This window comes from Thamnophis sirtalis, unplaced genomic scaffold (genome assembly GCF_051295495.1).
Source record: "Thamnophis sirtalis isolate CommonGarterSnake01/CBP01778 unplaced genomic scaffold, rThaSir2_p1.2 scaffold_12, whole genome shotgun sequence".
Classification (NCBI taxonomy): Eukaryota; Metazoa; Chordata; class Lepidosauria; order Squamata; family Natricidae; genus Thamnophis; species Thamnophis sirtalis.
In genome coordinates, this window is record NW_028261392.1 from 63,254,969 (window position 1) to 63,269,826 (window position 14,858).

At 41.4% G+C, this 14,858-nt stretch overlaps 1 protein-coding gene across 1 annotated transcript in view; it reads left to right on the top strand.

Moving 5' to 3' along the window:
- The first annotated feature begins 4,805 nt into the window (after nucleotides 1-4,805).
- CUNH1orf21 (chromosome unknown C1orf21 homolog) overlaps nucleotides 4,806-14,858 on the top strand; it is a 137,745-nt gene continuing 127,692 nt past the window's right edge. The window contains exon 1 of the mRNA XM_087726160.1: nucleotides 4,806-5,100. The gene's annotated coding sequence lies outside the window, so the exon portion shown is untranslated. The remainder of the gene's footprint in view (nucleotides 5,101-14,858) is intronic.

Below are 14,858 nucleotides of genomic sequence, written 5' to 3' on the forward strand. Positions count from 1 at the left end.
TTCTTTCGCACCTGTTTTTGGACAGATGATATGCTGCTAAGGAATGTACCAACTATTCTGCTCTAGAGGAATAATTTGTCTTTGTTGAAATGCAAATATTTTATATACTGTTTTCTTCTTTGTGTAATGCTTTGCACTGTGTGAACTGATCTGGGTTATTTGTTTAAAGAGAGGTCTCTGTGTGTGTGTGTGTGTTTGTGTGTGTGTTTGTGTTGTTGTTGCAACTGCTCTGGGTCTCAAACATCAAAAGTTGAATATGGTTCTGTATTTTAAATCATCAGATGGATCAACACTTTCCATACAAGGTGGCAAAATTAATCAGTTAAAAGTATAATTTGAAGAGTTATTTCAATATTTTTAGGCAATTTCACTCATTGGTTTATTGATCTGTTGACCACAATGGACAACAATACCAACCACAGCTAAAGATATTATACCACGTAGGATGCAGTGAGAAGAAAGAGTGTAGAAGAGAAGGGCTCAAATGAATCTTTTACAGAATCAATTTTCTTGATGTCTGAAGACCTAAAACTGACTCAAGACTTATGTATACTCAATAAAGCATTCCAATGTGGACAATTTTGTAGCCAACAAATCATTAGCCAACAAGGAAGCTAGAGTAGATATCCATCACATCTGGGGACTTGAAAACGGGGATTTGTTGTCATATAACTCCTTGTGTAGGTGTGGCCGTCACCCATGTCCCAGTGCATAACAGGGCATGCGCAGCCACGCTGAACCACACAGGAAAATACAAGTCCCAAAAGATAAAACATCCTGACCAGGATATGACCATATATAGACAGAACTTCCCTGAGCAGTAGATTAGGAGCCGAGGTGGCGCAGTGGTTAAATGCAGCACTGCAGGCTACTTCAGCTGACTGCAGTTCAGCAGTTCGGCTGTTCAAATCCCACCAGGCTCAAGGTTGACTCAGCCTTCCATCCTTCCGAGGTGGGTAAAATGAGGACCCAGATTGTTGTTGGGGGCAATATGCTGACTCTGTAAACCGCTTAGAGAGGGCTGAAAGCCCTATGAAGCGGTATATAAGTCTAACTATTGCTATTGCTATTGCTATTTAGCAATTGTAGTTTGACAGGCTGTCTTAAATCACATGCTGATTGCTCCTCCTGCCTTTGTCCTATCTCAATAAAAGGGGCTCACAGACCCCAATCTGGGTCGCCTCATCCTGAGAAAGCTCGTGTCCGTGTCTTTTCTCAACATTGGCCTCATGGGCGAACCACGGGTACTTCACAGGGATTATGATTTTTGGCATTATGAAAAAAACCATTGTAATGTAGTGATTGGCACCAGAGACTTCCAGACTTCTGGCAAGCCATTCTTGCTCTGTGCAATCTGCTTACACAGGTTTGCTACGAGACACTTTGCGTGAGAGAAAGAGAAAACTTTATAGGTTATTCTGCTCTCCCTGAAGTAAGAGTAAGATAAAATGCAATAAATAGAACTGCAAAGTGATGCCACACACCTGGGTTCTCCCTTGAGGTCAATAGATTTGTATCTTTCCAGAAGCACCAGAAGGACTTGTGCCAAGGTGGAAAACATTACACCACATCTTTGCATGTAGCAGACTACAATGCTTAACAATTTTTACCAAGTCAGAATAGAGATGAGTTATACCATTTCTAGAATAGCACTAGTTTTATAAAGGTCCCTTAAAGTAAAAACACTTGAAGAGGAGAAAGAGAGAGAGCAGGAGTAGGGAAGAGGTAAGGAAAGAAGGAAGGAGAAGGAGAGGAGGAAGGAAGTAGAGAAGGGAGGGAAGAAGGAAGGGAAAGGAGAGGAGGGTGGAAGGGAAAGAAAGAGAAGGAGAGATAGTAGGAAGGGAAGAGGAAGAGTGGAGGGGAGGCAAGGGAAGAAGAAAGAGGTAAGGAGAGGTGGGTGGAAGGGAGAGAAAGAGAAGGAGAGATAGTAGGAAGGGAAGAGGAAGAGTGGAGGAGAGGCAAGGAAAGAAGAAAGAGGTAAGGAGAGGTGGGTGGAAGGGAGAGAAAGAGAAGGAGAGAGGGCAGAAAGGGGAAAAGAGAGGGTAGGAGTAGGGGAGAGGTAAGGGAAGAAGGAAGGGGAAGGAGAGGAGGAAGGAAGTAGAGAAGGGAGGGAAGAAGGAAGGGAAAGGAGAGGCAGGGTGGAAGGGAGAGAAAGAGAAGGAGAGATAGTAGGAAGGGAAGAGGAAGAGTGGAGGAGAGGCAAGGAAAGAAGAAAGAGGTAAGGAGAGGTGGGTGGAAGGGAGAGAAAGAGAAGGAGAGAGGGTAGGAAGGCGAAGAGAGAGGGTAGGAGAGGTAAGGGAAGAAGGAAGGAGAAAGAGAGGAGGAAGGAAGAAGGGAGGGAAGAAGGAAGGGAAAGGAGAGGAGGGTGGAAGGGAGAAAAGGAAAGGAGAGATAGTAGGAAGGGAAGAGGAAGAGTGGAGGAGAGGCAAGGGAAGAAGAAAGAGGTAAGGAGAGGTGGGTGGAAGGGAAAGAAAGAGAAGGAGAGGAGGGTGGAAGGGGAAGAGAGAGGGTAGGAGTAGGGGAGAGGTAAGGGAAGAAGGAAGGGGAAGGAGAGGAGGAAGGAAGGAAGTAGAGAAGGAAGGAAGGGGGAAAGTAAGGGAAAATAAGGTGGTGTTACAACAGGCGCTAGGGATGGTAAACAAAGCAACTCAAACTGTACATTATAACCTTTTAAATGGAATAACAAAAGTATAAGAATGGCAAAGAAACAGAATAACTATGTGAATGTATACCTATAATTGTATGTAACAGGAATAAATGTTAGTAAGAATATAAAGCATAATATAGGTAAACAATATTTTGTTATGAACAGCTAGGTATAAATAAATATAGAATAGTACATAAAAATGGATAACGAATAAGAGGATCATGAATGCAAGATAGAAATGTATAGAAGGGAAAACACTAACTGCAAAGAAACCGATACGGAGCTGCTGTATGATATATGATGGAACTTCTTGTTCCTATGTTGTTTTAAATCATGTGTTTGTTTTTGTTGATGTGTTGATGTGTTTAAAATAAAAATAAAATAAAAATAAAAAAAGCATTTCTGTTGGGAAGATTAAATGACACCACAGAGAAAAAAGCTACACACACAAAAAGAAGAGGAGAAAGAACCTTCTCCCCTGGGATCCTACTGTTTTATCTGCAGAAAGCTGAAAAATAGGAAGGCATTATATGGACCCACTGTCTCAATTAGAGGACCCAAATTTTGCTCGCTGAATATAGTCCAGATTTGGCATACAAAAAAAATTGTACTTCAATGTTTTAATGATTGACGAATGATGAAATATTTGTGTTTTTTAAAAAGAAATAAAACCTTTTAATATATATGTGTGTGTGTGTGTGTGTGTGTGTGTGTATACACACACACACACACACATATATATATATTTATATTTTTAAAGTCACAACCCCTGGTATGCCCAAATATGGGAGGAAGATCACTACTTCCATTCTCTGTCCTTCGGCTCGTCACAAGAGACCATCCAGACAGAAACCCAATATTTTTTACTGTTGCCTTTTTTGTTACATTTGTTATATTTGTGCTGATAAATAAATAAAGGGAGACTAGTATAGATCTCCCTTTATTTATTTATCAGCATAAATATAACATACATACATATATATATATATATATATATATATATATATATATATATATATATATATATATATATATATATATATATATATATACACACACACATACACATACACATACACAAATACATACATACATACAAACATACATACATACATACATACATACATACATACATACATACATACATATATATATATATATATATATATATATATATATATATATATAAAGTCACAACCCCCGGTATGCCCAAATATGGGAGGAAGGTCACAGTTCCACTCTCTGTCTTCGGCTCGTCACAAGAGACCATCCAGGCAGAAACCCAATATTTTTTACTGTTGCCTTTTTGTTACATTTGTTATATTTGTGCTGATAAATAAATAAAGGGAGACTAGTATAGATCTATTTCAAGCTATTTAGCTCTCATCGATTCCCAGCAAGGGTATGGCGAGCTAAATAGCTTTTATTTATCAGCACAAATATAACATACATACATATATCTAATCTATATCTATATCTATATCTATATCTATATCTATAGTCCAGATTTGGACAGGGTACCAAGAGGTGGGACAAGGCTGGGTTGTACCATTCCAGAATGCAAATGGGAATTACTCTTCTGCTCTGGCAATTCCTTTCTTTTGACACAGGGATTTTTTTCCTCTCCAGAACGGAAAAAAAGAACGCAGATCTAGAAAACGTTCGGCGTCCTTGCAGTCACTTTTTCTAAGACAAAAAAGCACGATATTTCCCCCCCCTCCCTTTGCCCCGCGTTGCCCATCCGAAGTGGCACAATCCAGCCCAACACTCCGGATTCTCTCGCTTCGTTTGGACGCCTCTTGTCGGCGCAGCGCCCGCAATTGAAGCCGGGGCGGGGTCTCTCCTCCTGCGGGCTTCTTGAAGCGGAGCCAGGTGTGCTTGCCAGCTGTTTCCCACTCCCCAGACTCCCCCCCCTCCCTCCCGTTGCAAATCGGTCAAGACAAGGATGCTTTTGGCGTGGGCATCCTGGGCCGGAGGGAGGAGGAGTGCCAGGCTCAAGTAGGACGTGCGTAAAGGAAGAGCGGCTTGCAACCAAGCGCACCGCCTGGGGTTTTTTTTTCCCCCCCCATTGATTTCTTCCCGGGCCGAGTTCCTCTTGCATCCCGCCCCTTCCTCGCTCCGGTCCCGCCTCCGACTCCCCGGAGAGGCCGCCCAGCGCCAAGCCTGTTTGCCACCGCCGCCTGCCAGCTCGCTCGCTCCGTCTCTTTTCCCCCACCAGCCTGGCGCTTGCTCTCCAGCTGCTGCTGCTGCGGTCGCGCAAACGGGCTGCAACTCGCCCCCTTCTCCTGCCTTTCCCCCCCCTCCTAAATCCACCGTGCAGCAGCCGGAGAGCAGCCCCCGCGCCGTCCAACCGGGACCCGAAGCCCCCCCCAAAGAAGGCACTTCTTGCAAGCCGGGGCGGAGAAGGGGAGACGGCCCCCCCCGAGGCCGTTGGGCAACGGAGCTCCTTTAAGGTGAGAGCGAGAACAGAGCCAGCCTGGCAATCGGTCGCTTGCATGTCAACCCGCGGCCGTCAAAGAGGGAACCCCCCCCCCCCCCGGCCGTCTCTCTCTCTTCTCCCCGGGAGAGAATGAAGGATCTGCTGCTGGATAGGAAAAGCGATGCTGCTGCTTCTGCCTTTCCCAGGTCCTGGGAGGCCTGGTTTATTTTGTCGCCCTTTGGACGTTGGGCGTTAAGCTGCCAGCCGGAGCTTGGCACTGAGCAAAAGGCACTCGAGCATCCTCTCCCCCCCTCGGCTGAGTTGCTGCGGGCGAGCGTCTTTTTCCTCCTGCGGGGCTTGGTTTAGATGGGCTGGCAGGTGATTTGGGCCCTCCAGGATTTGATTAGACCCTCTTCCATCTCTCTCTTTCTCATTTAAGGTTGAGTTTTGATTGTTTTGGTGCTTTGGGGGGGTTCCACCACAAATGCGCGCGCAACAAAAGCGCGCCGGACTAAACCGCGGTGTCTAAAGCGCGGGGACAGAACCGCGCGACGAATGAGCGACGAATGAGCCCTAAAGCGCGCCGACGCGCGCTGTAACGTAACCCTAAACCTAACCCTAAACCTAACCGTATATCTTACCTTAAATTAAATCGCACTTCTGTCGGCGCGCTGTTGTCAGCGTGCTTTTGACATCACGGTTTTAGCGCTGCGGTGTTGTCGGCGCGCTCATGACGTTCGCACTTTTGTCGGGTCACGCTTTTGGGTTGCTTCCCAATACGGTATCGTGAGAATGCCTTCTGCTAGGTGACAAGCCATGGCTTGGCTGGATGAGGGTTTCAAATAACCTGGTTTCTCATCTCCTGCAGTCCCAGTTATTCTGGAGAAGAAATAACAACAACAACAACAAAAGATGAATGTCTCTGTTGTTTATTTTTGCATGCGTGTTGTTTCCCCATAGAGGAATTCAGACATCAATACTTCTCAGGGCTATACTGGGAACCATTCAGACATAAATACTTCTCAGTGCTATACTGGGAACCAGACTTAATCGGGATATTCCAGTCATGTAGCCGCTGACAGTTGTTTGAAGGAGTATCTGAAATTCACCTATTGTGTTTGTGTTTCGTTTGTAGAAGTGAACTAATAATCATTGCCCTAAGTTCCTTTTGGGAATTACTTCTTTTTTTTAAAAAAGGGGGGGAACAAAACAAGGAAACCACTTAGGTCTTCAAATCCTGCTGTTATCCTCTCCAGTTTAAAAGAAAATACATTTCAATGTGCAATATCTATAAGAAAGCCAGCCTTTTACATTATTGCTGACTTAACTGTAGGTGTCAGAATCTGCTTTCCCTGGCATGCATGCATACAAACATACATACACATACACATACATACATAAACACACATTTATATACATTTATATATGTTTGCAGTTTTATACTTCCTCCCAAAGAGGCCAGTGGAGGGCTTCCTGTTTATTTTCAAGCTGCATTTAGCAGTGTGAGGAGTAGCAATAAAGGCGTCTCCCTAAAATTTCTCCAATTAGTGCATAAAAGCTTCATTTCTTAGGGAGTGTCAGTACTTTTGGAGGTGTTACTGTATTGCAAACTTGGAAGAGTTGTTTATTTATTCGTTTGTTTGTTTATTTGTTTGCCATTCATTGTCTCTTATACGTATCCGTTGTAATTTTGGAAATAACTGCATTAGAGAGCCATTTTTGCCCAAGGCAAAATCTCTGTGCGATTTATACTGCTGTTGAGTTTTCCCTGTTTGTGATAGAAAGCGGCTGTTTGCTGTTTATGTATGCCCGTGAAGAATAATTCTGGAATGGTGGGATGAGTTTGCCCATTGCATACTAAGTATTCAAAGGCGTATGAATTGAAAGGGCTAGGGAATTCTGGGAGTTGAAGTCCGCAGACGGTGGTGGTCAAGGTTGGAAATCTCTGCCCTACAGCTTCGAGATTGCAGCCAAGACAGTTCTCGTTTTGTCTGACAGATGATTTCAAACACACTGCTGTTCAGTAGAATCAAATTTCACGTTCTATTCATTTGGTGCTCCGAAGAGTTTCTATTTGCGAGAAACTACTTAGAATTCAAAAGGAATTAGTTAACCTAGTGTAGCCCCCTCTCCTCACTTCTGAAGCTGAGATACTATGACGAAATTTTCCCAACACATGTTGATTTTTTTTTTTTTAAAATCCTCTCCAGAAGGGAGGAGATTTTACAGCTTATCCTAATGCTGAGAAGTTTTAACAGTTGGCGTTTTCTCTAAATCTCATTTCCTTATAATATATATCATATTAACTTTTTGGATGATCAGATTTGCTTACACATTAACTTCATTGATTCCTGTTTAAATGTTTTGATTAAATCATGCATACCTCTCATAAAATTCTGTGTTGGTAAAAAAATAATAATAATGTCAGATTAGTGATGCTGCCGTGCCTGGTTGTCTAGGGAATGATTCTTGGCAAGTTGGTATGAAATTTGTTTTCAGTATTCTGAACATATACAATCATATTTTAATATAAGGAAAAGGACAGTAGTTTTATTAACACTGAAACATTGTAGGTAAGTTACTAGATGGTACAGTGTAACAAGGGAGCCGTAATCCTTAATTGAACCATATGAATATACCAAATGTAATAATAGCATGATGTAGAAAAGGGATTCAGACTGGCAATTTATTATAGTTGCACATAATTTCTGCATTCTTCTTGCTGGCTGTTATGTCTGAGTGTCTGACTCTATTTTGATACCTTAAAAACATTTAACGGCCTCATAATTTTAATTATAACAGAAATTTGATATATATTTTAGGCTGTGCGTTTTGTCAGTGTGTCCCTCAGGAAGTTTTGCTAATTATGATTATTATTCTGTTTTGTAAAGTTTAAAGACAAGGATGGACTGTCACAAATTTTGTGTGGTAGGTGGAAAGATTTAAGCCCTGGGTATTGTTCAAAGTTCTGGTTTGCAGCTATGTTGATAATACCTGTATTATATATCTTCAGAATGACAAGTCCCAAGTATTGTGACTCTTATCTTTTCTCAATCCAGTAACGTATGCTGGAACTCCATGTCATATTCCCTTTTTTGATAGCTTATGTTACAGCAGCAGCAGAACACAGCAGGGTCTGTGTTTTGTTGTGCAATAATATTGGCGGCTGAAAGTCATTTTTCACTTTCTGTCTTTGGGACTGGATGTTAGTAGACGACATCTGTGCGTACTTCCCTCTTACAACATTCAATATTCTTAAAAGATTGATAGACAGAAGGTGGGTGTTTTTGTCCAACACAAATCTTTTTTTTTAAAAAGTGAACTTCAGTCTTTCACATCGCTGCAAATTTTTTTTCTTCTTCTTCTCTCGGATTTCCATACGTTACAACTTTTTTAAGGCATTTATTTCTTATTTTGTTTGACCGATATATAGGTTTGTACGTGGGTTTATGTATGCATGCATTTGGAAAATTGAATTGAATTGAATTTATTGCACTTATATGCCACCCTTTTCCCCGAAGGGGACTCAGGGTGGCTCACAATCCAAGTCAGGGAAGGGGATACAGATAAGGGATAAAAAGACAAACAAAACAATACACAATTTAAAAGCACACAACAATCATACCATTCGAGGGGGGACAAAAACTCATCAGCCCCAGGCCTGTCGGAACAGCCAGGTTTTAAGGGCTTTGTGGAAGGCCTGGAGGGTGGTGAGGGTTCGAATCTCCACGGGGAGGTCATCCCAGAGGGTCGGAGCAGCCACAGAAAAGTCAAAGAATGCAATATGATGTGAAAATGGTCATTTTTTTTGTCATTTACTCATGGTTTGGTTTCAGGATAGTTTTCCCGGTGAGAAAACATTTCATCAATTAAAAAGTGCCTTGCATTATAATTGTTTTCCGACTAACGTTTTTGTGATGGTTTGAAAGGGAGTGATATCTGCATATCTTACTCCACCGTTCTAAGATTTGATGCTAGAGGCTTCTATTGTGATAAAATGTTTGCCATACAGTGATGCGTGCTGGAGTTTAGGGTCATAGAATTCATTCCCGGAGTCAGTGAGAATCATAGAAGTGGAGTAATGCCTTGCCACTGAGTTTAGAAAATGGACTTTTTAAGTATGGGAGTGGAGGTCTGGAGTAAAAATAACACCGTGGTGGGCCTGTCTGTTGCTATGCCAACAGTGCTCTGTGAGCTGTCACATTGTTCGTCCGCGGGTTGCTTTTACACAGTATTGGCTGGCCAAAAAGATAACAACAACAACCTATGTTTCCTGCTATGGCTGTTCTGCATGATGCAGTTGTGCCCCCACAACTGGGGGTATAGTTGGCCAAGAGTAAATGTGCCATTTAAGGAAATTTCCCTCTTTCAGTTGTGACTGAGGAATGTCCCTTTCTGCCGCTAGTGGTATTACGGTTTGCATACTGAATGGCTGTTTGTTAGACTGAGCTGAGCTATCCCTGTGAATATCCTTAATTTTGTCCTATTTATATTGTGCTTTTACGTTAGGGGTTACAGTTGCCCTCACAGCAAGCAACATGGATATATAAATAGTGACTTCTTGCACAATGGCAGACCAAGAGGATCTTGGGTTCACCGCTGTATCTTCCTTTTTTTTATATATAAATTTTTATTTTAAACACATAAACACATCAACAAAAACAGACACATGACTTAAAACAACACAGGAACAAAAAGTTTACAGCAGTTCCGTATCGGTTTCTTTGCAGTTAGTGTTTTCCCTTCTATACATTTCTATCTTGCATTCATGGTCTCCTTATTCGTTATCCATTTTTATGTACTATTTCTATATTTATTTATACTTAGCTGTTTATAACCAAAGATTGTTTACCGATATTGTGCTTTATATTCTTACTGTCATTTATTCTCTTACATACAATTATAGGTCTACATTCACATAGTTATTCTTTTTCTTTGCCATTCTTATACTTTTGTTATTCCATTTAAAAGGTTATAATATACAGTTTGGGTTGCTTTGTTTACCATCCCTAGCGCCTGTTGTAACACCACCATATTTTTCCTTTCTTTTCTCCCTCCCTTCCTTCTCTACTTCCTTCCTTCCTCCTCTCCTTCCCCTTCCTTCTTCCCTTACCTCTCCCCTACTCCTACCCTCTCTCTTCCCCTTCCTGCCCTCTCTCCTTCTCTTTCTCTCCCTTCCACCCTCCTCTCCTTCTCTTTCTCTCCCTTCCACCCACCTCTCCTTCCCCTTCTTTCTTCCCTTACCTCTCCCCTACTCCTACCCTCTCTCTTCCCCTTCCTACCCTCTCTCCTTCTCTTTCTCTCCCTGGTGTATCTTCCTAACTGCTTCCTTTGGGTCAATTATGCCTGAGACAACGAATTGGACTATGTCTCTTTCTATAGCATATGCATCTGGCAGTATTTTACATGTGTTTGTTTTCTAGCCTTGTGAACCATGGGAAGAAAAGGTGAAAGGATGGAAAAGAAAGAGGGAGGGGGGTGCTTTTTAAAATCAAACTTTTCTATCTTTGCTTCGGGTAAATAGTATAATTTATATCAAAAGGTATAGGGTGTTGTTTTTGATTTTTGTATATTTCAATAATGTTCAGGTAAGGGGGACACACAAATAAGTACCCTCTACTGTGGATGCTTTTATTTCATTAAAAGAGAGGGATCAGACTAAACTATCTGTGACTATATTTTATTGTCCTATACAACGGAAGTGTTGGACTATATTCTGGAAATAGTAGTAAGTTTCTTATGCTGTTGAAGAATCTTATTCTTCAACAGCATAAGAAACGTTCTACTATTTCTCCTATCACCTCTTGGCTGGAGGTGTGTGTTTTTAAGAGAACCGGTGTGATAACAATAATTAAAATGTAGAATTGTGTCTAGGAAGAAACCCAATTGAAACCCTCCTTTCATGACTTGGCCAAGCATTATTTTTTTATCCTAAAAAGAGAGGAAGAAAATTTTACCTTGATGAGATAAAATGAGGGAAGGTTTCCATTAGGGCTGCCTTTTTTTTTAGGGGAAAGACAGGATATATGTACAATAGTAAGAATAACAAAATAAATACACTTATAAGAGGACTGATGAATGACTTCCATAATTATTATACCTAGAAAATGGAGGTGCAGGGTTATATGAAAGATGCAGTTTGAGAAAAACCCGTGACTCGACAATTGCGCGATACACATATGCGCGACGACAAAACCGCGACGTCAAAAGCGCGCCCACAAATGCGCGATGACAAAAGCACGATGACAAGCACAGTTAGGGTTAGGGTTATAACGTACGTATATGCGTCCCACTATGTAGTTTGTTGATGACGCGATTTTGTCGGCGTGCTTTTGTGGGCGCGATTTTGATGTTGCGGTTTTGTCGCCGCGCATGTATCTATCGTGCATTTGTCGGTGAACCGAAAAACCTAGTCTTCCTCTTAAGAAAAATAAGTATGACTTGTTCTACTTCTTGGCACACCATCAACCTTTTAAACTTCTTATTAGTTCCTTTCAAATCTACCTGCTGGGGTGATTATGACGATATTCTGTTCATTCTTTAAATGCAAGTAGATAATATATAACAATAGCACATAGCAGTACATGTAGTCTTTGACTTACAGCCAATTGTTTAGTGGCAGTTCAAAATTATAACAGCACTTTACAAAATGAGTTAGGCTTGTTTTTCACACTTACGACCTTTTGCAGCTTCTCCATGGTCACATGATCAAAATTCGCCTGCTTGGCAACTGGCATGTATTTATGACAGTTTCATCATCCTGAGGTCATGTGACCACCTTTTTTATAGCCTTCTCAGCTAGCTTCCAACAAGCAAAGTCAGTAGAAGGAAGCCTGACTCACTTAACAACTGCAGTGATTTGCTTACCAACTGTGGGGGGAAGTCATAAAATGAGTCAGAATTCACTTAACAACTGCCTTGCTTAGGAATGGAAATTTTTGGGTCAATTGTGGTCATAAGTCAAGGATTACTTGTAGCATAGAGTTATTGACTAAGAAATGTCAATTTGCATTTTAATTTTTATTTATGTTACATATAATCTAACATGTCACCCAATGGTGGGATTAGCTGGTTCGCACCTATTCGGGAGAACCGGTTGGTAACTTTCTAAGCAGTTCAGAGAACCGATTGTTGGAAGAAATCTTTTGTTTTTCCCCACTTTACAAGGCTAATCCTGTAAGGAAGGCAGGAAGGAAACATTCTGGTGTTGTTTCTAGCTTAATCTTTATTGACCTGCTTACAGAAACTGCCTCTCCAGTTAACCCTTATTACCATTGTAACAATTAAGGCGAAGCGCCCATCGACATGAGTGACCTTGAGTTGGCCACGCCCACCCAGTCACATGACCAGCAAGCCCCACCTACCCAGCTGGTCATTAGGGCAGAGAACCGGTTGTTAAATTATTTGAATCCCACCACTGGTGTTGCCTGTAGCTAATCATAATCATAACTGAAGCTGTAGAAGCTTGACTCCCGAGTGAACAAATAGAACCAGGGTTTTATTGAGCTGAGGTGGTGCAGTGGTTAGAGTGCAGTACTGCAGGCCACTTCACCTGACTGCTATCTGCAGTTCGGCGGTTCAAATCTCACCGGCTCAAGGTTGACTCAGCCTTCCATCCTTCCGAGGTGGGTAAAATGAGGACCCAGACTGTGGGGGTGATATGCTGACTCTGTAAACCGCTTAGAGAGGGGTGAAAGCCCTATGAAGCGGTATATAAGTCTAACTGCTATTGCTATTGCTATTTTATGTTGAATATCTGCAAATTTCAGCCAGACGTACCCCTGGAACCACTTTCTAATTATCAGTCAGATAAAAGAGGAAGAAGCAAATGAAAAATAAATGGAATTTGTATTCAACACTGCAACAAAAAATATCCACTTTTTATGAATTTATGTTTGTGGTATGCCATGCAGGTCTCAACAGTGCCTGGATGAGAGGTCATTTAGAATCCCAACTAAATTCCTTTATGATTAATGACAAGAAATTAAAAGAAAAATGCTGACATATTGTCTTCTAATCTGAGTTGAACATGGGGTTGGACAGGGATTCCTAATTCTTAGCCATAATCCAAAGCATTTTTGAAGTAATAAACACAATATATTTCTTTAAGTTTCTTGATACTATTGTACTTTCAAAATAGCAGTAGACTTATATACTGCTTCATAGGCCTTTCAGGCCTCTCTAAGCGGTTTACAGAGAGTCAGCATATTGCCCCCAACAATCTGGGTCCTCATTTTACCCACCTCGGAAGGATGGAAGGCTGAGTCAACCCTGAGCCGGTGAGATTTGAACCGCTAACCTGCTGATCTAGCAGTAGCCTGCAGTGCTGCATTTAACCACTGCGCCAGCTGATTTCTTGATGGTTAGAAAGAAGTAACCCTTACACAAATTGTTATAATGGGAGTTAAAACTTCTGCATTCGCCTACTTCTCAAGTGCGGTTTAATAAAATTCACTTTGTAGAAAATACATTCGGAATGAGCATCTGAGAAGAATTTTTAACCAGTAGCCAAAGTGGTTAGGAATTTGGGGTGTCATGGTATCAAAATCATAGGAAACTCTAGAATAAAAAGTATCTGTTGCATCCAGCACAAATCGGTGGAAACACGTGTTAAGCTGGTGTTAAACTAACGAACATATTGGGTATGAGAAAATATTTTTTGTTTCCTATTGCTTTGCGTATTCAGAAATACTGTTGCAAATCATTCTATTGGTAAATAAATAATGGTAGTAACATTGTATACATGCAGTTGAATGTAACTTTAAAACTTCCAGTAAAACATCATTAAAGGTGGCATTTTCATAAAACAATAGTGCTCAAAGCTATTTTTTATAATCTGGAGATCTGGAGTATCTTCAAATCAAAAATACATAGTCCTGGACCACAATTTGAGCCCAAACTTTATGTTAAGTGAAACATTTGTTAAGTGGGTTTTGCCTCATTTACAACTTTTCTTGCCACGGTTATTAAGTGAATCATTTCAGTTGTTAAGTTAGTAACATGGTTGTTAAGTGAATCTGGCTTCCCTATTGATTTTGTTTGTCAGAAGGTTGCAAAAGGGGATCATATGACCATTTCTTAATAGCAATAGCAATAGCAGTTAGACTTATATACCGCTTCATAGGGCTTTCAGCCCTCTCTAAGCGGTTTACAGAGTCAGCATATCGCCCCCACAGTCTGGGTCCTCATTTCACCCACCTCGGAAGGATGGAAGGCTGAGTCAACCCTGAGCCGGTGAGATTAGAACCGCTGAACTGCAGCTAACAGTCAGCTGAAGTGGCCTGCAGTACTGCACCCTAACCACTGCGCCACCTCGGCTCTTGAAAGCAGTGAAGTAGTGAAAACCTGGATAAATGAAGTTTCGTGAGTGCCTTTTGTCACATTGGCCAGGAATGTTAACTGAGAGAGAACCTGATTCTAATCTATCCTTTGGCACAACCTTTTAATCTTAACTCTGGGTGGGTTGTTTTTTTTTGTACTTGCAGGCACCTGTATTATATTTCATTTTCCCCTTGCTACAAGGCCTTCAGGAACACTAGTTTGTCCTGACACACACTTTGGGGATTATTGCCGTTCGCTCATAGTTTATGTGATCCCTGCAGCAATGGTTTATATTACTAAGCTATTAATGGAACAGTTACAGAATCCTTTAAAAAAAAAAAGGATGAGCGTTTGGGAGCAGAGCAGGGCAATGTGTTCATTGGCCAGATTAATTTCTGATCAAAGAGGGAACTTCTTGGGGGTGGGTGGGATCCGAGTTCCATCTGCCGGTCAATGTCGACTGGCAACCAC